Source organism: Hibiscus syriacus, unplaced genomic scaffold, assembly GCF_006381635.1.
Source record: "Hibiscus syriacus cultivar Baekdansim isolate YM2019G1 unplaced genomic scaffold, ASM638163v2 tig00112507_pilon, whole genome shotgun sequence".
Taxonomy (NCBI): domain Eukaryota; kingdom Viridiplantae; phylum Streptophyta; class Magnoliopsida; order Malvales; family Malvaceae; genus Hibiscus; species Hibiscus syriacus.
This window is the reverse complement of record NW_024063351.1, coordinates 504,069-531,223: the sequence shown is the minus strand read 5'-3', so window position 1 is coordinate 531,223 and position 27,155 is coordinate 504,069. Positions and strand designations below refer to the sequence as shown.

At 34.3% G+C, this 27,155-nt stretch overlaps 1 long non-coding RNA gene and 1 other non-coding gene across 2 annotated transcripts; both read left to right on the top strand.

The window, feature by feature from the left end:
* Window positions 1-8,775: 8,775 nt before the first annotated feature.
* LOC120181066 lies at window positions 8,776-15,017 on the top strand. The gene is made up of 4 exons (XR_005521726.1): window positions 8,776-8,797; window positions 8,899-8,941; window positions 9,019-9,066; window positions 14,966-15,017. It is a non-coding gene; the product is annotated as an uncharacterized LOC120181066 (long non-coding RNA).
* A 3,102-nt stretch (window positions 15,018-18,119) lies between these two features.
* On the top strand, window positions 18,120-18,192 carry TRNAR-UCU. Its single transcript has one exon. It is a non-coding gene; the product is annotated as a tRNA-Arg (tRNA).
* The last annotated feature ends 8,963 nt before the right edge of the window (window positions 18,193-27,155 follow it).

The following is a 27,155-nucleotide window of genomic DNA, read 5'->3' as shown; positions in this document are numbered from 1 at the left end:
TCATTGACCGCTTGGTTATCCACATCTGTTAAAAGAAAATAAAATACATTTCAGAACGTGTAAATGTTTAGAAACATAAATAATTAATTACCTAACTCTTTTGATGTCGTTGTTGTAATTCGTCACGCAATATAGAGACTTCATCACGCAACATGGAGACTTCATTGAGCAATGATGAAATATCGGCTCGCATTCCACTCATAAGGGAATCAATATGCTCCCGAAAATTGACCATGTATTCCATCACTGTCGTAATTGTGACATCTTGTCCAGCTTGAGCTTCTACAGCTTCTCCATCATTGCGTCTCCCATTGGTTGGTCGTCTTCATTGTCGTCCCTCTCTATATCTAATCCAACATCCTTGACACGCTTCCAACCGACTTTTTCAACAAAATCATATCCCGTTTTTTTAATAAATAACATGTCAATCTTGCGGGTTAATCGAACAGGGGAGTCAAATGAAAAATCAACTTCTTTCTTATTCAACAGATGGGTGGTGACACATCCATGTGGTAGTGAAGTTGAAATTGATGTTCCCTTTGTGACCATATATACAATTGTATTAAAATCAGTTTAGCAATGTTTGGAGCCGTTTTGGGTTTGGATTTATACTTTGCTATCCACCAATAATCGCTGTCTCGAATCGTTGAATATTTTCCCCCACTAGGCCGAATAAACCAAGTCAGCATTTTATGAAACACTCTCGACTCTACATCTAGGTGAATTGGGCTATTTCTAGTAACCTGTTTAATTGTATACCAATCTACATCATTTTCATCTGAATCCCCTTTATTCGCCATACCTAAACCCTTCACAATAGTTTCCAGAGATATATATATATCCTTCCCCATGACATGTGTATTAATTCCTATTATATTACTCTTATTAGGCTCATACTCGAAGGAAGCATTGTTGTAGAAGACTCTAACTAGGTTGGGGTAATATTTTGGTTCTACACCAAGGAATTCAAGCCAACCCCAAGATGTAAACGTAGATTTAAAACTAAAATCATATTTATCATCGAACAAGAAACCCAAGTCAATAAGACATTCGGGACGAATCTTCCTTACTTTAAAACTCCTTTTCCATCTTTCTTTCTCCACATCGGATCTAAAGTTGTCAGCTTCGAACGACCTGATTTCCTCAGAAGGGGCGATTGTTTGAGAAGGAGGTTGTGGTTGAGAATAGTTAGGTTGGGAAGAGCTTTGAGAAAGACCCCGCTTCTGACGCTGACGTTTTGGAGCCATTTTGGGTGTGGATGGTGTTACATTGGAACAAAAACACATTAAGGAAAAAAAAGACCAATCTGTAAATCAAACAAACCCTAATTTATGGTAAATTATCGACAAATCTACCTGAATATCTGATCGTAACAGTTATGAACGCTGGTATTCGTCGGAGTCGATGAGTTCTCTTTTGCTTTTAGGTTTAGGGTTTTTCGATTTGGAGTTTGTATCATATAAATAATGAATGAAAAAAAAAGAGTAATTTAAAAAGGTATCGACACAAGTTAATAATGTGTCGATACATTATGGTGACCTGTTTTCAAATTAAACAGGTATAATTATACCGGTTACATTGCAAAATGACCTATTACATTAAAATTTTGGGTTTCGATGTTCTTAGGATCGATACTTGTTATAAATGTATCGACACTTTTTCGTGCACTTGGTTTAGAAATACATTTTGGACCAAAAGTATCGACACTTGTTTTATTTGTATCGATACTTTTTACATCTGTTTTCTCAAAAACCGGTATAATTATACCGGTTACATTGCAAAATGACCTATTACATTAAAATTTTGTGTTTCGATGTTCTTAGGATCGATACTTGTTATAAATGTATCGACACTTATTCGTGCACTTGGTTTAGAAATACATTCTGGACAAAAAGTATCGACACTTGTTTTATTTGTGTCGATACTTTTTGTACACATGTTTTCTCAAAAACCGGTATATTTAGACCGGTTACATTGTTAATTTACCTATTACATTAAAATTTTGGGTTTCGATGTTTTTGGGATCGACACTTATTATAAATGTATCGACACTTATTCGTGCACTTGGTTTAGAAATACATTTTGGACAAAAAGTATTGACACTTGTTTTATTTGTGTCGATACTTTTTGTACACCTGTTTTCTCAAAAACTGGTATATTTAGACCGGTTACATTGTTAATTTACCTATTACATTAAAATTTTGGGTTTCAATGTTTTTGGGAACGACACTTATTATAAATGTATTGAAACTTTTTTGTGCACTTGGTTTAGAAATACATTTTGGACCAAAAGTATCGACACTTGTTTTATTTGTGTCGATACTTTTTGTACACCTGTTTTCTCAAAAACTGGTATATTTAGACTGGTTACATTGTTAATTTACCTATTACATTATAATTATGAGTTTCCATGTTTTTTGGGATCGACATTTGTTATAAATGTATCGACACTTTTTTCATGCACTAGGTTTAGAAATACATTCTGGACCAAAAGTATCGACACTTGTTTTATTTGTGTCGATACTTTTTGTACACCTGTTTTCTCAAAAACCGGTATATTTAGACCGGTTACATTGTTAATTTACCTATTACATTATAATTATGGGTTTCGATGTTTTTGGGATCGACACTTGTTATAAATGTATCGACATCTTTTGGTGCACTTGGTTTAGAAATACATTCTGGACCAAAAGTATCGACACTTGTTTTATTTGTTTCGATATTTTTTGTATACCTATTTTCTCAAAAATCGGTATATTTAGACCGGTTAAATTGTTAATTTACCTTTTACATTATAATTATGGGTTTCGATGTTTTTAGGATCGATACTTGTTATAAATGTATCGACACATAAGTTTACCTATTCTCTCATTAAACCGGTATATTTTACCTATTAAGTTTGGGAACCATACTTGGACAAAATGTTGGAATCAAATCTTTGTTTTTATTAATTTTGTCATTATTATATTCTATTTTTACCACCTACATTGTAAATTTACCTATTACTTTAAAGTTATTGCATTTTGTAGTTATTGAACATACCTAAATATGGAATGGCCATTCAGTCCCGCACATGATGACAATTATGTTAGTGACATTTGGAATAATGCATAAAACGATATCCATATATCGTAACTATCAACATGACTCCTACTGTGTATAAGAAACATGTACAAAAAACATTTGGATAACTTTTCTCATCTCATACATAATTAAATTCACATACAAAATTATAAATCGTATACAAAATTATAAATCTTATACAAAACTAACCCTATATTTACATCATCCCTTCCTTTTGTTATTCTTGTGTAGCATGACAGCTTTTGTCATCTTCGCTTTTAGTTGATTTTGATTGTGGCTTATGAAATCATTTAATATTCGCATACGATCCCATTCTCCAACAACCTATATTCAAATTGTCAGTACATTAAGTATTGTAGACCACAACATTCAATCTACGACTTTTAACAATTTAACCGCAAACTAATTTTTAATTCTACTTACAAAATCACCAGTAGCCCCTCTAGAACCGATCGATTCCATCCACGTCATCACATAAATGCCACAATCATATCCATTCGATTGGTCGTTCATCTTATGCTCCGTGAATTTGAATCTTTGCAAGGGGAAATTTCCTAGAGATCCACATGCTTCTACCCAAATGCGTTTCTTATTATAACTATCTAATATTTTCATGTGCATTAAAAAAAATGAAGTTATGATCCAAACAAATCATGCATTATAATTTTCATAATTTCCTTTCATACATATCAATCTCTTAGCATCATTCACTCTCTATTTAGCTGCTTCAGATGTAAACAGATTATCATATACAATTGCAACACGGTCTACCATATCCAACACCAACAGATACCAATGTGAATTATTGTGGTTTATTGTGATCATGATCTGCAACAAATTTCACACCCAATTTGCCAAAATTCAACATTATATATCCAAAAACATCATTTATGACTATTTGTATGGTGTCTTACCTTCTCACAGTTGGTGAATTTCACATAGTTATGCAACATGGGACCCCAAAAACTCGTAATACCCTCAACATTATAGATGTTGTCCAATGCATGTTGTTGTAATTACGTGACAATCATTATTAATTTATCGTCTATAACATTACTTTTCAACATTTATTAATTTAACTCACCGCTAAGTGGTATGAAATATAGCCAATCATCCGTCCTGACTTTTTAGAATCGTAGCATACTGTCCAGGCGAGCAAATCAATAACCTAACAAAATTAATTACACAATCAGAATATATTCAATAGGTTTTAACTTTTAATCGATTTCTACTTACCACACCACCAACTCATTCACTAGGCTTCAACGTTGCAATGTCGGATACACTAGCGTATTGATTTCCCATTGAGATTACAGAATATCTGTATGAATCATTAGGATTAATATATTGTCATGAAATATTTAAATATCACTCACAAAGCAATATATTTAACTTACCCCGATTCTAACCCACTATTCCATAAATAATCACAAATTACAGCTTCGACCGGTTCAATTCCGCTTGGAATAACAACTTTTTCAACCTATAGTTTTGCATACAAATATTTGTCACAACAACATGATAAAAATCAAATTAAGTTTTCTTTTATTCAACTTACCTTCTGCTCTTCTTCTGGGATGCAGGACATTCCGAATCCAAATCTGCATCTATAACACTCTCTGGTGTATAGATGTTAGTGACATCATTTCTCCCCATTTCCTCCATCTTTTGTACTTCCTCCATCTTCTCTCCTTCAAATTTTTTCAGTTCATCATATTTTTGCTCTACATAGCTCTTCATCTATTTTATTTCACCCTTCATTTTCCCCCTTCATCCAAGTTTTTCTCAACCACCTCATTCACCCCCGTAAGTTCACTCCTCAATTCCCCAACCTCCTTGACAACTACATCAATTTTTCTACCCGTCAACAGATTAAGTTCCCTTAACACCTCAACTTCATTCACCACTACATCTATCTTTCCTTCCACTTCCCCCTTATGCCTCTCAAGTGTCTCTTCGACTCTTGATTGTCTTTGATGAATATCAAAAATGATTTTTTTAATATCAGCCAATCCATACATCAGAATGTCAAATTTACTCTATTTTCCCTCATCGTAATCCCCCTGACCGTCATCCACCCCTCCAACCATCTCTTTTTCCTTCTCCACTGACTCCACTGCCTCCTCTACCTCCTCTGCCTCCTTGACAATAACCTTCAAAATTAAATTTGTATTAAGACATTGATTATATTCTTAATATTATTTAATTACATTTATTACTATTTCTAGCTTACTCGGTCTATCCAACTTAAACTTCGCCATCACTCTAACCACCTCTTCCTTCCCCCATGCACAGATGCGTGCCACTTCATTTCTTTCATAAGCCGGCAAACTATTACAGCCCGACCAAAAATCGAACAGTTCACCATGCATTTATAATAAAAGTTATCATTTTATATAATAACTATACTATCATTTTATATAAAGAAAACAAAAACATTCTTCAACTTAGTTACCTCTAAGATTGCTATGCACTCTTTGAGGTATCTCTGGCAATCTCGAATGGACATATTCAGCCCAATTGAATTCACCCTTCAAGCCTTCATCACAAATGAGCTTCATATTGTCCTTGTTTGTTGACGTATCACCCGTTGGACAAATAAATATCCCAACAAGGTACAATAGACTTCGGGCCTTCACGTCATCCCCCCGTAAGATCCACTTTTGATATCCTCTTCAACTTCAGCATATGTCACCTTCTGATTCAAACCATATTTGGAGGCAAGTGCTTTCCAGTTCTTACTCCTACAGACTTCTCTTTAACTGATCCTTCTCTTTAAGGTGTTCAATTAATAAATTCACCCTTTAAGGTGTTCAATTAATAAATTCACCCTTTTTATGCTGCACATTGTCGACACTTCCTACATTTTTTTAACAATATATAATGTTATTGTTCTTATATATCTTGTATCAACGTATTTACAAGTTTCATGAATACCTTCTTTTCATGTGCTTTCCTCTGTTCTTTGTATTCTTTACTATCATTCCTTGATTGTGTGATGTAAGGTTCCTTTTCAGCATCACTCATCGAATTCCATTTCGACCTCACATCTTTTGTCACCTAATATTAAGCATAAACGTTTCTTAATCAATACATTAACGCTAAACGATACTCAATGTCAATTTCATTTTACATATCGAATCGCTGTGTGTGCCATCTTCCTTCGTCCTTTTGCATTCGGCCATACTATCAACATTTAAAATTTGTAATCAATTTAAAGTTCATAAATAATTTAATCCAATTACCATTTCAACAATAATAACAAAAATACATTGATACTTACTAGAAGTACATATATTTATCCTTTGGTTGCTTTCCACCATTGACTTCATTTTTCCTTCATATATCAGTTTACGTAAATCAAATCAAATACTGCTTTCAATATACAAAAATCAATAACCACTCTTGTGGTAAAACGGTTGGTCTTCAAAAGAATTTGAATGCCCACTACAACAAGTGTCGGCATATTTATACAACCTAAAATATCATTTTCTACCTATAATATTATATTATATACATGTATCCATATTTATTTTCTACCTAGAATATCACTTTCTACATGTAATATCATTGTTTACCTATAATATCATTTTTTACCTATAATATTAAATAAAAGTATCGATATTTATCATCTACCTAGAATATCACTTTCTACATGTATTCGGTCACAAATGCTTCTTTACTTCGAAAACCCCAAATAACAACACATAAAAACCCTATTTCCGATTACTGTAATAATAAAAAATTAGGGTTTCAACAACGTACCTTTCGATTCGACTGCAACAACAAACAAACAAAACTTCGTCGTAAAAACGCCTTCTGAAATGCAGCAACAATTACGCTTCGATTTCAAAAACTCTATCTATTTTCAGAGGAAATTTAGCTATGCCTTTATATTTACACCGGATATGTTATTTATATTTAATCGATACAACTACCTAAATGTCGATACTTTACTGTCAAGTGTCGATACTTTCGATAGGATATTTACATATTTCTTTGAAAGTATCGATAATTTATTACGCATACTTATTCAAGTATCGACACTTTCAACATATTCAATAGTGCTTTACCGGTTTTGTCATTTTGAGACCAATTTTGTCATATTTTTACCTGTTATATTGTAATAGATCGATACATATTTTTAAAGTATCGACACTTTATAGGCGCTATAACTTCTTCTCTTTTAAATTCCAAAAGTTTCGATACTTATATTAAAGTATCGACACTTTCAACATATCCGGTAGTTCTTTATCGGTTTTGTCATTTTGAGACCGATTTTATCATTTTTTTTAGCTGTTATATTGTTACGGATCGATAAATTTTCATAAAGTATCGACACTTTTTAGGCGCTATAACTTCTTCTCTTTTAAATTTAGAAAGTGTCGATACTTATATTAAATTATCGACACTTTCAACATATTCGGTAGCGCTTTACCGGATTTGTCATTTTGGGATCGATTTTATCATATTTTTACCTGTTATATTGTTATAGATCGATACATTTTTTTAAAGTATCGACACTTTATAGGAGCTATAACTTCTCTTTTAAATTCCAAAAAAATTTCGATACTTATATTAAATTATCGATACTTTCAACATATCCGGTATTTTTTACCGGTTTTGTCATTTTTTAGACATGTTTTGTCATATTTTTACCTGTTATATTGTTATGGATCGATACATTTTTTTAAAGTATCGACACTTTATAGGCGCTATAACTTATTCTCTTTTAAATTCCAAAAGTGTTGATACTTATATTAAATTATCGACACTTTCAACATATCCGGTATCGTTTTACCGATTTTGTCATATTTTTACCTGTAATATTGCTATGGAGCGATACGTTTTTTATTTGTATCGACACAAACCGACAAGCTAAGTTTGCCGGTTGTCAAATTTTTTAATAATTCTTCATGATTTAATCCTACTACATTATTATTACTCAATATTTTCGGTAGTGCTAAACCGAATTTATTAAATATATTATAATGTATCCGGTAACGCCGTATATTAATCGTATATTAGTCCGTCTTTCCTGAGACAATCCCAACAAAAATGGTCTAGGTTTTATTAACAAATTCCAAACGTTAGCCAGAGAAGAGTGATTGAGTCGGCAGCCTGCAAGCAAAAGATGAGCAGTCCTCGAGGGCCACCGAAGCACCAAAATCGCTACGCCTTGAAATAAAAAGCCGGTGTTAAAATCAACGAGAAGGTAATTAATTACTGATATTTTTCTTTTTCATTTTACTCATATATATTTTTTAAAAATTTATTTATTTTCAATAGGAAGTTGGAGGGAAGTTAAGGCATTACTCTGAAATAACTGGAGTTTGCCCTCAATGCAAAGAACAAATCGATTGGAAGCGTCGTTATGGCAAATATAAACCCTTAACGGAGCCTGCAAAATGGCAAGTTTTTTTAAAGAAAAATAATGGTTTCTGTGGATTTATATATATGATTTTTTATTTTTCCAGTCAGCTTTGCTCCAAAAGTAATGTGCGTCAAGCCTATCATAATCTTTGTTCTGGTTCGTTTCCTCTGCTATTAGTTCTTTGATTGTTTTGATTCAACAGTTTCTCGTCAAATTGAGCGAAATGTATGTGAAATGTAGTTATTTTGTGAAAATTAATCAGCTGGGTTTGGATATTTTGTTATAGGATGTGCTAAGGAACAAAAAATGTGTGCTAAGTGTCGATCGAATAGTTGGGAGGTTTGTCCTTGAATCACTTGAGATTTTTTTTTTCTAGTTTCCGATACATATATTTGCGCAAAAGATTTAACATTGAACTTCTGACTGCGTTTCTCTTACAGGGATTCTGCAGAGGTTGAAGAAGAGCAAAAGATGCTTGAAGAGGTTGGTTTGGAGCAATCTTTTCGATGTGTTTTTCTTATGTTAGTTTCGTTGATTAATTTGTGTGAATATTGTTTCAGGCAATTAAAAATGCTCGAGAGAGGGATAGAAGAACATTGTTACGTGCTGTAAGTCTCCAATTACGATTCTGATACTGATTTCAGTCTCCTGCTATTGGAAATAATTCACAACTGTTTGACGATAGTAATTGAGATGGTTCATGATTCTGCTAATAATTAGGAGTTCTATCCAATTAATCATAACTTTTATGATTTATAGTAAAGTTTTAGTGGATCCAAACTTCTAATATAGCAGAAGCATAGAAGGGGTTTACCTTGATGTAACTCGTGAAGGAAATACTAAATAAATGTTTATAAGTTATATAAGGTTTTATTTATTTGAATTTCCCTTGGTTGAGACGTTATAGTTCTTTTTTGCAAGACCCAATGGCGCGAGGGTATTAGAACCTTAGACCAAAAACTGCTATTGACTATGACCTACCACATAAAAAAGATATATCATTCTTGGATAAGCAATTCAATCTTTTTTAGTTTGACAAGGCATGCAAACTTTCTTAGATATATCATTATAACTCTGCATTGGCAAGTTTCACATGCTATAATATGTGAATTATGCTAGAGACCTTAAAAATTTAACGTTGTTTTTGTACTCGTATTGTCTAAAGTGCTTCTTAACTGAGCAGGACATATATACTTGAATTCTTGATATATCATTGTCGTAACCGGTTTTCGCCCGGGTACGAATTTTTACTTTTACTACTTGGCGGGGAAAATTTAAAATGAATAAATAAATAATTTTTATAAAATAATATTTTGGGAGTCGCCATTGATCTTTTTTGGGTTAGGTAGGTCAAATACATAAAAAATAATCTTTTAAAATAGTTTTGAATAAAACATAATTTAAAAGATAAAACTGATCTGCTTATAACCAAAAATTTTAGTAAAAAAAAAGTATTCGTGGTCGATTACGTTTAGGGAAGGATTAGCACCCCTATAACCCCTAAAATTGGTACTTTATTAAGAGAAAATAACCTCAGTGACCAAAAATGCCTTATAATATACGATTTTAACCAACTTTTTTTGGATTTGCCAAAATGACCAACTAAATCGCAATGCGATCGATAATTCGCAACGCGATCTCCGGTATCGTAAATCAGTTTCCAGATTCGCAACGCGAACTTCGACTATCGCATTGCGATTTACATATTCGCATTGCGATAGTCGAAGTTCGCATTGCGATAGTCGAAGTTCGCGTTGCGATAGTCGAAGTTCGCGCTGCGATTTATTCCAAATTCGTTGCGATTTATTCCAAGTTCGTTGCGATAGTCGAAGTTTGCGTTGCGATTTATTCCAAATTCGTTGCGATTTATTCCAAATTCGTTGCGATAGTCCAAGTTCGCGTTGTGATTTTGTTGAAAACATTTTGATATTTCGATATAACAAATTAAGTTAAATGAATTTTAAGATTTTCCAAATGATTTTCTAAGTATATTCGATATAATTATTCGAATATCAAAACATTACTCCAAATATTTCAAAAATCATTTTTAATCCTTACTTAAGTGTAAAATTAAGTTTTTAATCTTAAAACAATTTCAAAATAATCTTTCAAAGTATTTCGAACCATTTCAAAGCCAAAAATTCCAGATTGCTCAGAGGGAACCGATTCCCCCCCAAGGGGGTACCGATTCCCCCCTGAATGGTTTGGCTCCGAGATTTTCAGAATGCTTGGAGGGAACCGATTCCCCCATAGGGGGTACCGATTCCCCCCTGTTCAACGGTCGAAATATTTGAATTTTACACTTAGGGAACCGATTCCCTATGAGGGGGAACCGATTCCCCCACGCTCCAAGTTGTTTTATTAATTGTTTTCACACTAAAACGGCTATATGATCTTCACTAATCATCCCCAACGTTCATAAGTGATTCAAGGTGTATTTAAACAAGTTCTGAAGCCCTTGATCAACAAGAAATTATAGAGAAACAAGAGAGAAAGCATCAAACACCAAGTTTGTGCAAATCAATCCAATTTTCCTTTCAATATTCATCTTGCTTTCAAAGAACACCATTTGTGCTCATTTGTAATTATTTGTGAGTGTTCTTTTCTTGTTCTAGAATTGTGCAAACATCTTACCTTGTGAGGTTTTCCTTGTAAGTTTGCAAATTTGTAATCTTCTCTTTGGGAAAGAGTGTTCTCAAGAATTGGGGTATATTCTTGAGGGTGTTGTAAGGTTATCTCTTTGGCCTCAAAAGAAAGAACAAATTAGTGAATTTGTTGGAAAATCCTTAGTGTGGATAGCTAAGGTAGTGGACGTAGACTTTGATTGAGAAAGTCGAACCACTCTAAATCGCTGTGCAATTACTTTCAATTTTCTGCAAAAGCTTCTACCAAATTTTTAATTGCCAATTCATCCCCCTCTTGGCCAATTCCGTCAATCGATTAACTCAACAGATTTTTTTCAAGTTAGTTACGATAGTCGAAGTTCGCGTTGCGATTTATTCCAAATTCGTTGCGGTAGTCGAAGTTCACGTTGCGATTTATTCCAAATTCGTTGCGATAGCCCAAAATCGCAACGACGGTATTGCATTTGTTTCTTAAGAATTTTCTCTAAAAAGATAGTATTCGCGCGGACGTGTCGAAGACACGTATTACCACGACCACGAGATGAGACGAGACGGGACGGCGGCTGCGGCAGCGGGCGAGAGTCCCCCTTGTTCTCTATCACTCAACAAGGAAGTGGGAAAGCCAAGCCTTAAATACCATTCCCAATAGTGTTTCCAATACTACGTGGGATTGAGCATTACCAACACTTGTTCCTAATACTATGTGGGATTGAGCCTTAAATAGTGATATTATTTTTGAATGTTTTGCTTAAAATTGCAATAATCGCGATTGATTGTAGATTGACTTTTAATTATGACATATTTAATCGTATAATACTAATGCAATTGGTTGCTGATTCAGTTGTTTTAAGGTGCATGATTGTTAATTGTTTCCTGAATAATCACATTGTATTGGAAACAAGTGTTGGTAATGCTCAATCCCACATAGTATTGGAAACACTATTAGGAATGGTATTTAAGGTTTGGCTTTCCCACTTCCTTGTTGAGTGATAGAGAACAAGAGGGACTCTCGCGCGCCGCCACCGCCGCCGTCCGTCTCGTCTCGTCTCGGGTCGTGGTCATGGTCGTGGTAATACGTGTCTTCGACACGTCCGCACGAATACTATCTTTTTAGAGAAAATTCTTAAGAAACAAATGCAATACCACCAGTCGTTGCGATTTTGCACTATCGCAACAAATTTGGAATAAATCGCAACGCGAACTTCGACTATCGGAACGAATTTGGAATAAATCGCAACGCGAACTTCGACTATCGCAACGAATTTGGAAAATCGCAACGCGAACTTTGACTATCGCAACATGAACTTGGACTATCGGCGAACTTGAACTATCGCAATGCGAATATGTAAATCGCAATGCGATAGTCGAAGTTCGTGTTGCGATAGTCGAATTTGGAAAATCGCAACGCGAACTTCGACTATCGCAATGCAAACTTGGACTATCGCAATGCGATAGTCGAAGTTCGCATTGCGATAGTCGAATTTGGAAAATCGCAACGCGAACTTCGACTATCGCAATGCGAACTTGGACTATCGCAATGCGAATATGTAAATCACAATGCGATAGTCGAAGTTCGCGTTGCGAATCTGGAAACTGATTTGCGATACCGGAGATCGCGTTGCGAATTATCGATCGCATTGCGATTTAGTTGGTCATTTTGGCAAATCCAAAAAAAAGTTGGTTAAAATCGTATATTATAAGGCATTTTTGGTCACTGAGGTTATTTTCTCCTTTATTAATTATAAATTGTCTCTATTATCAGAAATTTAAAAATTCAAAGATATATTTAATTTATAATATTGTTTTTTCAAATTTATAATTTTATGAAAATATATTAATTTAAATAAGATATTTATTTATTTAGAAATATCAGAAAATGGCTTCTAGGTGCTTTAAGACAACTCCTTTCTTAATATTAAAAAATAAATAAATATTAATAAAACATTTATCTAAAAATAATTAAAATATATATAATTTAAAAATATTTATTTAAAATATCAGAAAATAGACATCCAGTTGCTTTAAGACTGTCCTTTCTTAATATTGAAAAATAAATATGAAAACATGATTAAAATGATTTAAAAATAATATATTAAATAGTATTTTAATAAAATAAATCAATATTATTTAATAAAACTATATATATGTATTTAAATATAATAATATATTAAAATAAACATGTAAAATATATTATTTGTTAAAATTATATATATTTATGATTAAATTCTAATAATAAAACATATTAAACTATAAATTAGTAATGAATAAATTTAATTAAAACTATATAAAAAAACTTGTAATCAGTAATAAATGAAAATATTAAAAGTAGTGACTAAATCATAACATGTTAAAATTAAATATCTAATTAGTAAATAATTATTTAATATTTCAATGACTAAAAATGTAATTTTTCCTATTTTTTATTTAGGGACTAAATAAAATTATATAAATTTCGAACATCAAATTGAAAGAAATTAAAACATGTTGTTCATGATTAACAAAATTACAAGGAATTAATTATAATATTTATCCGAAAATATATAAAATTACGATTAAGGACTAAAATACATATATGTAAAATTCGAAAATCGAATTAAAAGAATCTAAAATTTGATTTAGTGTCTAAAATATAAAGTTATAAAATTGATGGACTGTGGATGGGGTTTACCCATATGTGAAATTACACAGATACCCTCACTAAAACGGCGTCGGATGAGGGTATTTATACCCATTTAAGCCGGCCCCAAGGGCCACCCTTCTCATTTCTTCCTTTCTTCTTTTCTCTCTAACAGAGAGAATTTTTTTTTCTCTTCTCTCTAAACCATCCACCGGAGGGAGGCAATTCCCGGCAGGAAGCCGTGTTCCAGCACCGGTCACCATCGTCGGCCACCGTCAACGGTGGTCGAAAATTTCCAAAATTCCCTAGGATATAGATCCATTTATTTTAAGGTCAAATCCGACATCTATTTCCCCTAAAAATCCCTATAATTTCCTAGATCTAAGAAAATACCTTCGTATTTTTAGTTTTTTGGTGATGTTTGGGGTTCTCCGGTGAGGTAAGCTCCTCTTCTTCTTCTTTCCTTTTTCTTTCTTTTTGTTTTGTGGATTTGGTGGTTGCTGTATTGCTCGTTAATCTCCCTTTTTTTTAGGTTTGATGGTTTCTTTATAACCATCACCGGTGATGGCTTTGGACCGGGTAAAGGGTGGCTATTTGGTGAGTCACCGAGCTATGTGGTGACTCACCCTACTAGTTGCGACGTGTGGGGCAGCTAGATCCTTTGGAAAGCTCGGGGAGGCTTGAGGCGTGGAAGCAGCGTCGGCAAGGCAGCTGGAGGTGGAACCTGGCAGAAATGGCACCGCGTGGCCATTCTGGAAGCTCTTGAAGGCGGTGGTTGGGGCGTGGTAGTGCAGAAGCTAGGGTTTAAAAACCCTAGTTGTATCATGCTGGATGGCCTGCGGACCGTTGGATCTCTCAGATCCAACGGCTGTGATGCTGAGGCGGCTAGGGTATTGAGATAGAAACCCTAATATGGTTTTAGGGTTTAGCTAAGCCTTATGTTTCCGGGTTGGGCTTGTAATGTATTTGGGCCTGTTTTGTAATAATAAAATTTATTAATAATAAAATAAATAATAATAATAATATTAATAATAATAATAATAAAAAAATAATAATAATAGTAATAGTAAAAATAAAACAAATGGATGGAAAGAAATTAGTATCTTCAATCATCATTGTCAATGAACTTGGTAGTTGATAGGTGCTAAAATGCATACTTTCTCTTTGGGAGAATGAATTACCTAAGCAATCCATTTTCTCACATTTTGTTGTTTTCCAGTACTTTACTCTGTCAAATGCCTTGATGCTGACCTTTACGTGCTACAGATGAATCAAAGTAGCTCTATAAGTTCATCAAAAAACACAACCAACAAAGAAAATGGTAGGGCGGGTGAAATTTTTCCTTCTACATCACTTGAGGAATATGGCAAGCTAGGAATAAAAACTGTATGGTGTTGCTGAAGTCAAAGGAACAAAAACTGAAGCAACCATGGAGGTTTGATCTTATTCATTGCCCCTCCCCTCTTTTCCCCCCCTCCATAACAGTCTTTTCTTTCCATGTGGATTGTATTTAAGAAATTATGCTTTATGCAGAGAAAGGGGTTCCTGATTTTTGGCTTATTGCAATGAAGAACAATGAAGTCTTGTTAATGAGGTTATTTTTGCATTTTGTGTTCGGAATCAGATTACAAAGCGTGATGAGGGAGCTCTAAAATTTCTCAAATATATTAAGTGGTTTAGGGTAGAGGAACCTAAAGGATTTAAGCTTGAGTTCTACTTCCATACCAACCCTTATTTCAAGAATTTTGTCTTGACAAAGACATATCACATGATTGACGAGGATGAACCTATTCTAGAGAAAGCCATTGGGTAAATACCATTACCCATTTATTAAAAATGTCTTATTGGATTATTGTAATGAAGAACAATGTCAAACTACAATACATTTATTTTTAATATTTATAAATTTTAATTTATTTTGTTGTTTAGTATTTTTGTGCATAACTTGTGTCTTTATTAAAATGTATGGTTGTTAATTAGATAAAGCTAGATGATATTAAATTTAGGTGATATATATAGCAGAAATGAAATATGCAAAATCATCTTAGCTGAAAGATAATTAGTGGCGTTTGTATCCAAAAACGCCGCTATAGATCTGACCTTTTGCAACGTTTGTTCCAAAAACGCCACAATAGATCTTATCTTTTGAGGCGTTTGTTCCAAAAATGCCGCTATAGATCTTGATCTTTTGCGGTGATTGTTCCAAAAACACTGCTATAGGTCTCGATCTTTTATGGCGTTTGTTCCAAAACGCCGCTATAGATCTCGATCTTTTGCGACGTTTGTTCCAAAAATGCTGCTATAGATATCAATATTTTGCGGTGTTTGTTCCAAAAACGCCGCTATAGATATCAACCTTTTGCGACGTTTGTTCCAAAAACGTTGCTATAGATATCAACCTTTTGCGGCGTTTGTTCCAAAAATGCCGCTATAGATCTTGACCTATTGCGACATTTTTTGTTCTCAAACGCTGCTAACTTTAGCGACGCTGGTATGGCCGGCGCTTATTGCAGCGTTTTTTCTATCGCCGCAAGTGCTTTTAGCGGCGCTTAAAAACGCCGCTATAGGACTAAAAATATGCCGCTAAAACTTTGTTTTACTGCAGTGATTATCATTGTTAATATTTTAATGGTGTTTAACTAAAATAGAACAAAAATTTAATATTAGATATAACTTTAAAAAATAATTTTGTAACCAAAACGAAACAGATGTGATAGTTAGGATACAAAACATATAATTATCCTATATAATATGATAATCTTTTAATGTTGTATGACTAAAATAGAATAAAAATTTAATATTAGATATAATTTTGAAAAAATAATTTGGTAACCAAAACGAAACAAAAGTGATATTAAAACATATAATTAACCCTATATAATATGATAATGTAAATACAAGATATTCAATCATGTAACTTTATTTTTTAAATATTGTTTAATATCAATAATATTTTAAATATAAAATTTTAAACATTTTTTATAGTGTTACAAAAATGGTTTTATGATTTTCATGTAAATATTTTTAATTTAATATTGAAAGTTCGATCTCTCTTTTGTCTTCTTTTTTCTTTGAGTTTGTATCTTTTTCATAAATCAGATCAACTTTTTCTTTTTTTGATTTTATTTAATCGATGGTGACATCGGCTTTGATGTTGGTTGACGATCGCTAGTTCTTTTTTTCTTTTTGTTTTTTTAATAAGAATAATTTTGTCTATGTTGCATGTTTATCTCTATCTGTGTTGCAGAGATAAAGTTTATCTATCCTTGTGTTGCACATTTATCTTTGCCTTTGTGGCACGTTTTTTGATTTATTTTCTCGGTCGTTTGTCCGTTCTTTTATATATGTTTTCTTAGGGTTGAATTTGAAGACGTCACGACTGATCAAGATGATGCTTATTTGAAATCTTTTTTATCTTCCTTGCTATGGACATTTGGATGCGTGATTTTGCGTTTGTGGATAGTTTCTCACGACGCTTGGCTTTGATCTGCAGTTCTCGATGGTCTTTCAATAACTTAATTCCCTTTTGAGGTTTGTTTGTCGATGCAATCAGATGTATTCGTATCTATTTTTGTTCAAGTCTCTTGGTTGGGTTTTTAACCTTTTCCATGTATGGTCCTTATATGATCTAAAGTAGTTAGTTTCAATATTATAGGAAAAGTCCAAATTAAGTATTTAATTTACGATGATAGTTGTAAATCCTTATTGTAATTTCATATATTTTCACCTTTTTAATAATACTAACGACTTCTATTCAATAAAAAAATATATTGAAAAGTCTAATTTGTTAAAAAAAATATATCACAACGACAATTTGATGAAATAGTTTTATATTTCTCGTACTAAATATTACAATCTTACCCTCCAAATAAATCGAATAAGATTATGTAACATTTTCAGTGATGTAACAAACAATGTCACATTTCGAGAATTCTATTCTCTGAGATAAAATTATATCTCGTGAATTAAACACACCCTAATAAATAATCCCATTGAATTGATTAGTTTTATATGAACAATTGAGTACTTTTCTTTTGAACTAAGCTTGATGCATCATGTGATTTAGTTGAGATGAAATATCTTTTTCTACTTTTCTGTTTAATTTTTCATGTAACCAACCAAATGGTAAGGATTTTGGTTTGGTAGAGCTCAGTTTATCCGTTATGAAATTAATTGTAGTTTGAATTAAAGCTTCATTAAAAAAATTGAATTATTTAGAGAATCTGAAGTAAAAAATGGGCTCAAATTTCAAGGATAAAATGTGTTCGTTTCTCTTGAAAGATTTGAATTTAATTTAATTTTAAAAACCATATTAACATTTCATTCTCAACTGTATAACATTTTCGTCCTGCTATAAAAAACATATAAACTAACATATAACCTAAATGCAGCTAGTAATCGCAGCTATTAATTGCATCAAGCACCCATGGCCTAATGGATAAGGCGCTTGACTTCTAATCAAGCGATTGTGGGTTCGAGTCCCACTGGGTGTGTTTAAATGTCTTTTTAATTTGTTTGACTTCAAGTTATCGTTCATAATTTTCAATGAACTAAAGCTATCTTATTTAACTGAGTCTTTATTTTTATTTTTTTAATGGATTGAGTAATGTTTTTATCATGAAGTTATATTTTAGGCTTAGATAACAAACAAGTATTTAAATACATCATTTTTTTCATTTAAATATTTAAAGTATTTTTTTATCAAAATAAGTTTAAAGTATTTTTTGATCAAAATAGGTATCTAAAATATTTAATTTTTTCATCCAAGTACAAAAAGTACTCTTTAATTAATGCCACATGTCAACTTTTTAGGACTTAGATAAAAAAGTTTGAATAGTTTAGGTACCTATTTTGACATAAAATACTTTAGGTATTTATTTTGGCTAGAAATATAATTTTAGGTATTTATTTTGACCAAAAAATATTTTAGGTACTTAAATGAAAAAATAGAGTATGTTTTAGGTACTTATTTGTGATATAAGCCTATATTTTATTATTATTTTGATGTTTATTTTTTAAATTTAATTTTATTTCAAATTTTTTAACTGTGGTTCAGTTGTATAAATTAATTTTTCTATTATAAAAAAATTAAAAATTGAAAATTTTAATTAACATAAATAATTCTTGTTTTAGGTACCCACAGACCACACAACTTCAAAAAATGAAATTTAGTTTAAAAACTTACTAGTTACCTTTCAATATATTGTTATCTATACCCTCACGTTTTGGAATAAGTGAATATCTTTAGATAAATTTTGAAGATACCGATGAACGTAAATGTTGTACTATCCCTAAAAGTTATGGAACACGACTTAAACATGTCATTATTGATACTATTGCAATACAAAATATAATAAATATCGTTGGGTTACATATTCATCTCGCCAAGATCTATTCAATGATGATTCTAAAAATAATCAATTCAATTAGTGTAGTTAGTATTAAGAAGAAAATATTCGTGAAGTATCTTAGTCCGAATGATTAACATGTATCACAATACTGAGATATTTTTTAATTCGAATGATTTAATTGTGGTTCACTTATACAAATTAATTTTTCTATTATAAAAAATTAAAAATTGAAATATTTAATTAACATAAATAATTCTTGTTTTAGGTACCCACACTGACCACACAACTTCAAAAAAAAAAAAAGAAATTTAGTTTAAAAACTAACTAGTTACCTTTTAATATATTGTTATCTATACCCTTACTGTCGCAACCGTCTTTCGAGTGGGGCCCCGGAATTGGGCTTCGACTTGAATGAATTGGGTTAGAGTCGCCACCGACCATTTTAAAACGAATTTAGGTAGGTCGGACACCATCTTACCTGATCTGCGTTTTACCAGAAGTGAATCGGGTTCGGGAGTCGGTTACGGTCAAGGAAGGATTAGCACCCTTGAACCGCCCTTTCGGTACCAATTAATTTGCCGATTGTCTTTAATTACGAAAATTAGAAAATTTAAATTGAAATTTAGAAATCCGATTCGAATTACTTACCTTTGATCGGTTGAAATTCTTCTAAAAGAAAAATCGAAAATGTTAGATAAAAAACAATAAACAAATATTAAATGAATCACAAACAAAAATAGTAATAATAATAACAAGTCAAAAGAAAAAAAAATTAATAAGTGAAAAAGAAATAAATAGACAGAAATAAGTCAAAGAGGAAAGAAAAATATGATAGATAAAAATAAAATTAAAAAAGAAAAAAGAAAAAAAAAGGTAAAGTTTAATAGTAACAAAAAAATATGACGGAATAATAATAATAATGATAGCGATAAAATACAGTAAGACGTAGGGGGACCAAATTAAAAAAAAATAAAATTAGCGGGCCAAATTGTCATTAAAATGGACTGCAAAAAAATTGAAAAAGTTAGGAGCCAATTCACAAAGATAAAAGAAATATAAACCGGGACCAAATTAATTGAATTGCAAATTCGGGGTCAAAATTAAAAATAGTGACCAAAATGAAAACCGATCCAAAATACCAGGGACTGCGGAGAGGATTTAAAAATCCTCTATTTGCAGACCAATCCTTCGTAAAACGACGCCGTTTTGAATTTCGTATTTAAAGCCGAAAATAGGGTTCTGTTTCTTCATTTCTCTCATTTGGTCATTTTTCCCTCTCTCTCTGCGCTCTCTCTCGTCTCTCAAACTCTCTCAAATGGGAGATATCAGGCCACAGCTCCGGTGGTCTCCCCGTCGTGCCAACGCCGTGCCGGCCGCCGCTGCCGACGGCCGTAGGAAACCCAAACCTACCAAAATAACTCCCCCAACGTCGTGCACCCGAATCTGAGCCCCAAATCTTTAAAACACACCCAAATAACCGTAGATCTACAAAAAACCGTTCGACACCTACCCGTCTCCGACGACCTTTCCGCTTCCAATGGCCCTTCGTGGCCTAGATCGGGGCTGTCTGCTTTTGTTTTTGTTTTTGCTGTTGTTTTGGTTTATTTTGCGTTCTGGTTGTGTTTCGTTTGGACTTGTGTTTGGTTATGGCTCTCGGTGTACTGTGGTTATGTATGTGGTTGACGTTTGGTGTAGATCTGTGTTCTCTGTTTTGTGTTGATGTTTGGTTCTTTGTGGCCGTGATTCTGCCGTTGGTTTATGTGTTCTTTCATCATCTCCCCCTGTCCTGTTCTGTCTGGGGGTATTTATACTCTCTCGGCCGGTGAGCGTTACCGAACTTCACGGGATGGGTCAGTCCCGTGTGGTGGCGCGATTTTCGGCCTGTGGGAGACTGAGCTGTTGTGACTCGATTCTTGCGAGATTTGCGTTCTGTTATGGAACGTGTTTGTTGCATGTTTGACCGGTTTCATTTCCGGTGACGGCTGATGCTTCTGGCCGTTGAAATTGCTTCTGGCCGTTGGATTGGGTCAGATCCAACGGTCCAGATCTGGCTGCTCATTTGATGAAAGATTCAGAACCCTAGTTATCATGTGATTTGAGCCGTTGATCACTGCTTGATCTAACGGCTGTAAGTTGTGCGGCGCTGGGACTAAGTTTAGAAACCCTAGCTTGGCAACTGGGTTAGGTCAGGCCCACCTGATCTGCTTGGACCTCGTTCTGGACCCTGAACAGAAAAATAAGAACAAAATAATTAAATAAGAAATAATAATAATAAATAAAATAATTACAATAATAATAAATGATAATAATAAATAATGATAATAATATAATAATATAATATATATATAAATATTTTAAAAAACATATAATATATAATTTCCAAAATGTCTTTTTTTTTGAAATTATATAATATATAGATTTTAAAAAATGTTTAAAAAAAATTATATATTATATATTTTTAAAATATTTTTTAAAAAACTATATAATATATAAATGTTTTCAAAACTATATATCATATAAATTTTCAAAAATGTTTTTCAAAACTATATATTATATACGTTTTCAAAATATATATATATATTATATACATTTTCAAAATGTTTTCAAAGACTATATATTATATATATTTTTAAAATGTTTTCGAAAAAAACATATATTATATATCATATAATATATACTTTTCAAAAAGCTATTCTCAAAATATATATTATATGTATTTTAAAACATTTGTAAACTATATAATATATAGATATGTATATATAAATAAAAAACAGACGAAAATAGGTGTCTACAGCTGCCCCTCTTTGTTCTTTTTCGTGGAACGAAAAATAGGGCAAAGATAGAAAGACACCAATTTTCGTTCGGTGGAGTTGAAGAATAACTCCCTGTCGAATTGGGTTGCGGATGGCTCCTCTGTCGCGAAGTCGAGTTCATCTTGAAATGATATGGAATTGAAACGTAGTTTAAAATTTGAATCCGGATGCGGCTTCTTGTTGCCCAATTGTGGTCAACCTCAGTCTTCTTCTCGGTTTAAAGACATTGGTAAAAAATTCGACTGTAAAGCAGTTCCTTGACTCCACCATGTGATTGATAGGCCCTTGAGCTGAATAAAACCGAACTCGAAAGGTCCTCGTCGAAAGATGACTTTTCTCGACTTAAGCTATGCTGCCGGAAAGCAGTTTTTTTTGTCACCAAGGCGCAGTTAACCCCGGTCTTCTCCTTGACTTGAAAACCTTGACTGCCATCGGAAAGTTGTCTAGTTGATGTGTCATCGAGCTGAATAGAGTCGAACTCGACAATTTTATTGACAGATAGCCCTTCTTACCTTGAGCTATGCTGTAAACTTGATTTGCCTCTAAGTTGAATATAATTGAACTCGAAGGTCTTTAGCAGATAGCCATTCTCGACTTAAGTTATACTGCAAATGATGTGCCTTGAAGCTGAGCGTAGTCGAACTCAAAGGTCTTTGCTGACAGATAACCCTTCTAGCCTTAAGTTATGCTGTAAATGTTATGCCCTTGAAGCTGAGTGTAATCGAACTTGAGGGTCTTTGGCAGATAGCTCTTCTCGACTTAAGCTATACTGCAAATGATGTGCCTTGGAGTTGAGCGTAGTCGAACTCGAAGGTCTTTTGGTCATAGATAACCCTTCTAGCCTTGAGTTATGCTGTAAATGATGTGCCCTCGAAGTTGAGTGTAATCGAACTTGGGGGTCTTTGGCAGATAGCCCTTCTCGACTTAAGCTATGCTGCAAATGATGTGCCTTGGAGCTGAGCGTAGTCGAACTCAAAGGTCTTTGGTTGGCAGATAACCCTTCTCGACTTCAGTTATGCTGCAAATGATGTGCTCTCGTAGCTGAGTGTAATCGAACTCGGGGGTCTTTGGTAGATAGCCCTTCTCGACTTAAGCTATACTACAAATGATGTGCCTTGGAGCTGAGCGTAGTCGAACTCAAAGGTCTTTGCTGACAGATAACCCTTCTATCCTTGAGTTATGCTGTAAATGTTATGCCCTTGAAGCTGAGTGTAATCAAACTTAAGGGTCTTTGACAGATAGCTCTTCTCGACTTAAGCTATACTGCAAATGATGTGCCTTGGAGCTGAGCGTAGTCGAACTCAAAGGTCTTTTGGTCACAGATAACCCTTCTAGCCTTGAGTTATGCTGTAAATGATGTTCCATCGAAGCTGAGCGTAATCGAACTCGGGGGTCTTTGGCAGATAGCCCTTCTCGACTTAAGCTATGCTACAAATAGTTTGTTTAAAAAAATGGCTTCCCTTAACGGGTCGAAGCCGGTCATGATTCTTCAGGCGGTTCCTCTGAGCGAGTCTGAACCAAGTAAGACGATCATTTGATGACTCCTCCTTTTACGGGAAATCCCACTGATGAATTCTGACAGTCGAATGTCTTCTGTTGTGGAATTGAAATCTGGCTTGAAGACATAAACTGGAAATATGTTGCTCATTGTTGAGTTGAGTTGAACTGAATTTGATCTGAATTGGTTCTCGAACCTATCTAAAATTGGTTCTGAGATCTGTAGATATGTCAAGTCGGTTGAGGTGTAGCTTCTCACTGCCGAGTTAAGCGACCACCATCGTTCCTTAAAAGCACTTGCAAATCGAGTATATATTGAAATAGAATTGAAACCTGACTAAAAGGGCTGTAAAAAATGTATGCTAAAATGATGAATGTGATGCACCTAAGTATGTCTAAGATGCATGCAACATGAATGAATTATGTTTTATCTCTTGGACTGGAGTCCCGTATTTTGCCTGCCAATTAGGTTCATGGAATCGATCGTGCCCCATTTGCTTCTCGGGCTTTGGCTTTATAGACCTTTCAAATCTGAGACTGTTCTGTTTGAAAATGTTTCTCCTTTTTCTTGTTTTAGGAAGGAAAATGATAAAAATTCTGTAAAATATTGTCCACAATTGAATCAAATTATAAACATGAGTTCAAAGAATATCAAAGGAATCAATAGCTCTTTTAATGCTTTCAGAGTTACAGCTCTTTGACAAATGTTCGAAAGGATGAGTTGACTTTAGGTTGACCTAAGGTTTCGGCCATAAAAGAGTCGTTTTTCGGTTATTGTAACATGCTTTTCTTTGGCTTGGCATTTCAATTGGATGCGGACAAAATGACGCAACTAGCATGATCAATTACTAGACCTTTTATTTCGGTTCTCTGAAATCTTCCATTTGTTCAAGTTTTGCAAGCTCTTCTAACAAAGGTAGTGCAGAAATATCGTATAAAAATAAAATTCTTGAGTGCTCGTGTGAAATTTGACTATAACAGGTGTTCCTTATCTCCCTTAGTCCATCATTACCGAAACTTCATGCTTAGATAAATTCGATTTAATTTGCCGTTATCTGGCTAGCTGAATCCATAAAGCTGGGGCGTTTAACCAATTGCTTTAGAGGGACAACTTATCATTATAATCATTTTTATCAAGTTAACTGAAGGGTTCATCTCATCACAAAGTCTTCGACCGGACAAAAGCAGTGGAGCAGACACCGAATTGCCAAGTGTCTGAGCAATGTCATGGTTTGAATGCAATCTATTCATAAAGCCAGGGCTTTCGAGTTTCCTCTATAACCAATTGCCTTAGTGGAATAGCTTAGTTTTACGGATTTAATTTCTTAAGATTGTAAAGAAGAACCTGTTATAGTCTAAGTGTTTTGTTGAAAGTCAAAAAATTTCATTTTTAGAGTTCAATTTCCAAGCAACTGACCTAAACAATATAGTAATCGTCATATGCAAACGATGCCCCATGTTGTCTGCACCTTATGAAAGTAAAAGGTTATATCGGTTAATTGCAAGAGTAGGGTATGGTGTTCGAGTGTATATTCTGGGTAAGGTCAAAGTCCTTGTTTTTAAATCATGTTACTTCGTCAAAGATATGTAACTTTGAACCATTTACAGAGTTTCTTAATTCAGATGATATTCAAAGAATTGTAAGTTTGCAAATGTGATTCCTTGCTTACAATCTTTAAAGTAACATAAATTTATTCAAATGTTTTTACAAAAACTTGAAAAAGTGGGGGGGGGAAACAAGTTCAAACAGAATGCCTCAAGTGAAATGATCTTCCTCACTTGGATGCCCCCAAGTTATTGAAGTCGATCCAGTTCTGGTTTCGCATCTTCTGTACGTCTCTTTTGAATGCGTAACAGTTCTCAATTGTGTGCCCTGGGACACCGCCGTGATATTCACAATACGCATTCTCATCATACCACTTGGGGTATGGGGGCTCCATGGGTTCTACTGGATATGGTGACACTACATGGGTGTCAAGAAGTTGCTGGTAAAGCTCTTTGTAGGTCATGGGAATAGGGTCAAAATGTTCCCTTTCCCTCCTGGAATCTTGTTTAGAAGTACCTGACGGTACAGCTGTAGTTGATTTTGGGCTGGAGATTGTAACACCTTTGCTGAAGTGTTTAATGTTGTTAACCTCTCCATCCCTCTCCCTCATAGGAGGCTTCTTACTGGCTTCCCCATCCTTAATCTTGCCTTGCTTTATGGCCGACTCAATCATTTCTCCGGCCATAACCAAGTCTGAAAAGCTTCCTGATGTGATCGCCACCAGGTGCCCGAAGTATGGAGCCTTCAGGGTCTGCACGAAAAGTTTTCGGGTTTCCTTTTCATCTAACAGTGGATGAACTTGCACAGCCAAGTCCCTCTATTTTTGTGCGTAATGCCTGAAACTCTCGTTATGCTTCTTTTCCATGTTTTGTAGCATAACTCGATCTGGCCTTATGTCATTGTTATGCTTGTATTGTTCCAGAAATGACTTGGCCAGGTCCTTTCATGTCTTGATATTTGATCGGCTGAGCTGGTTGTACCTCCGAATGGCTGAGCCCGACAGACTATCCTGAAAACAGTGGATCAGGAGTTGGTCGTTTCCTCCATATCCTGTCATCTTTCGACAGAACATGGTGATGTGAGCGGATGGGCAACTGTTCCCGTCAAACTTCTCGAACTCCGGGGACTTAAATTTCGGGGGAAGAACCAAGTCCGGGACTAGACTTAGTTCCGCTGCATCGATTTCATGGTAGTCACGGTCTCCTTTGACTATATTCATTTGGTCCTCCAATTGTTTGATTTTTTTCTCCATCTTCTTCGCTTTGTCATCTTCGTCCAAATCCGACATATAGTAATAACCCGGATTGTTCTTAGGGTTAAATACAAAGGACGAGGGCTTCGCTTTTTCAGTAAATGAGTCCCCTTGGAGCTCTGGTAAGATTTCAGGTGAGATAACCACTTGCGGGATAGGTTGTATAGTTATCCCTTCCAGTGAACCCGCCCCGGGCGCACTGGTCTGTTGTAGGCCAACCAACTTGGCAACGATCTGATCAACCAAGGACTCTTGGTTCTTTGTGATTGTTTCCAGAGTATTTCGACTGTTCTGGTTTATCTTGTCTTCTAGCTCCTTTTGTAGTTTCAACATATTCTCCTCGATTTGTATAATTCTGGCTTCCATCCTCTTCTTCTTCAAACGAGTGTTATGTGGATGGGGTGTGTCCAACGCTTGAGGCGGTATGTCCAGTGTTTGTACCCTTCCGTTATGAAAATATCTTATTAGTTCATGTAAATACAGTGGAAAAAAAAACTATGCGAAATATGCAAGAATGCATGATGCATGAAATGTTCGAGGCATTGATCCGAAAAATGTGTCTGTTATTATAAATAATCCTTATTGGGGACAAAAGTGTTTTATCTCTTAAGAGACAAAAATATCATGACAGCTTCCGACAAGTTGATTCGTCTTCCGTCTTTTTTCACCGGTTGAATATCCTGTCGAACCATTCCGGCTCCTTTGGCTAAACTTGTGCAGATGACGAGTTGCTTGCCCCAAAAAGGTCTCGAAGGACTGCATCCTCGTCTTTCACTCTATGTCGAGTCTGTTCCCTAACGGCAACACCATTTGAGCCCTTCATCGATAGAGACTATACGAAGCTTGCTTCTTGAATTCGTTAGCAATGTCATCTAGCTCAGCTAAGGTTTCACCATCTTGTTCTCGTAGTTTTCGAAAGGAGCGCCCGGGTCAGTAACCTTTTCCTCGTCTTGCCCCTGCAACCTTTTCCTCTGGGTATTCTTTGACCACGGCTGGA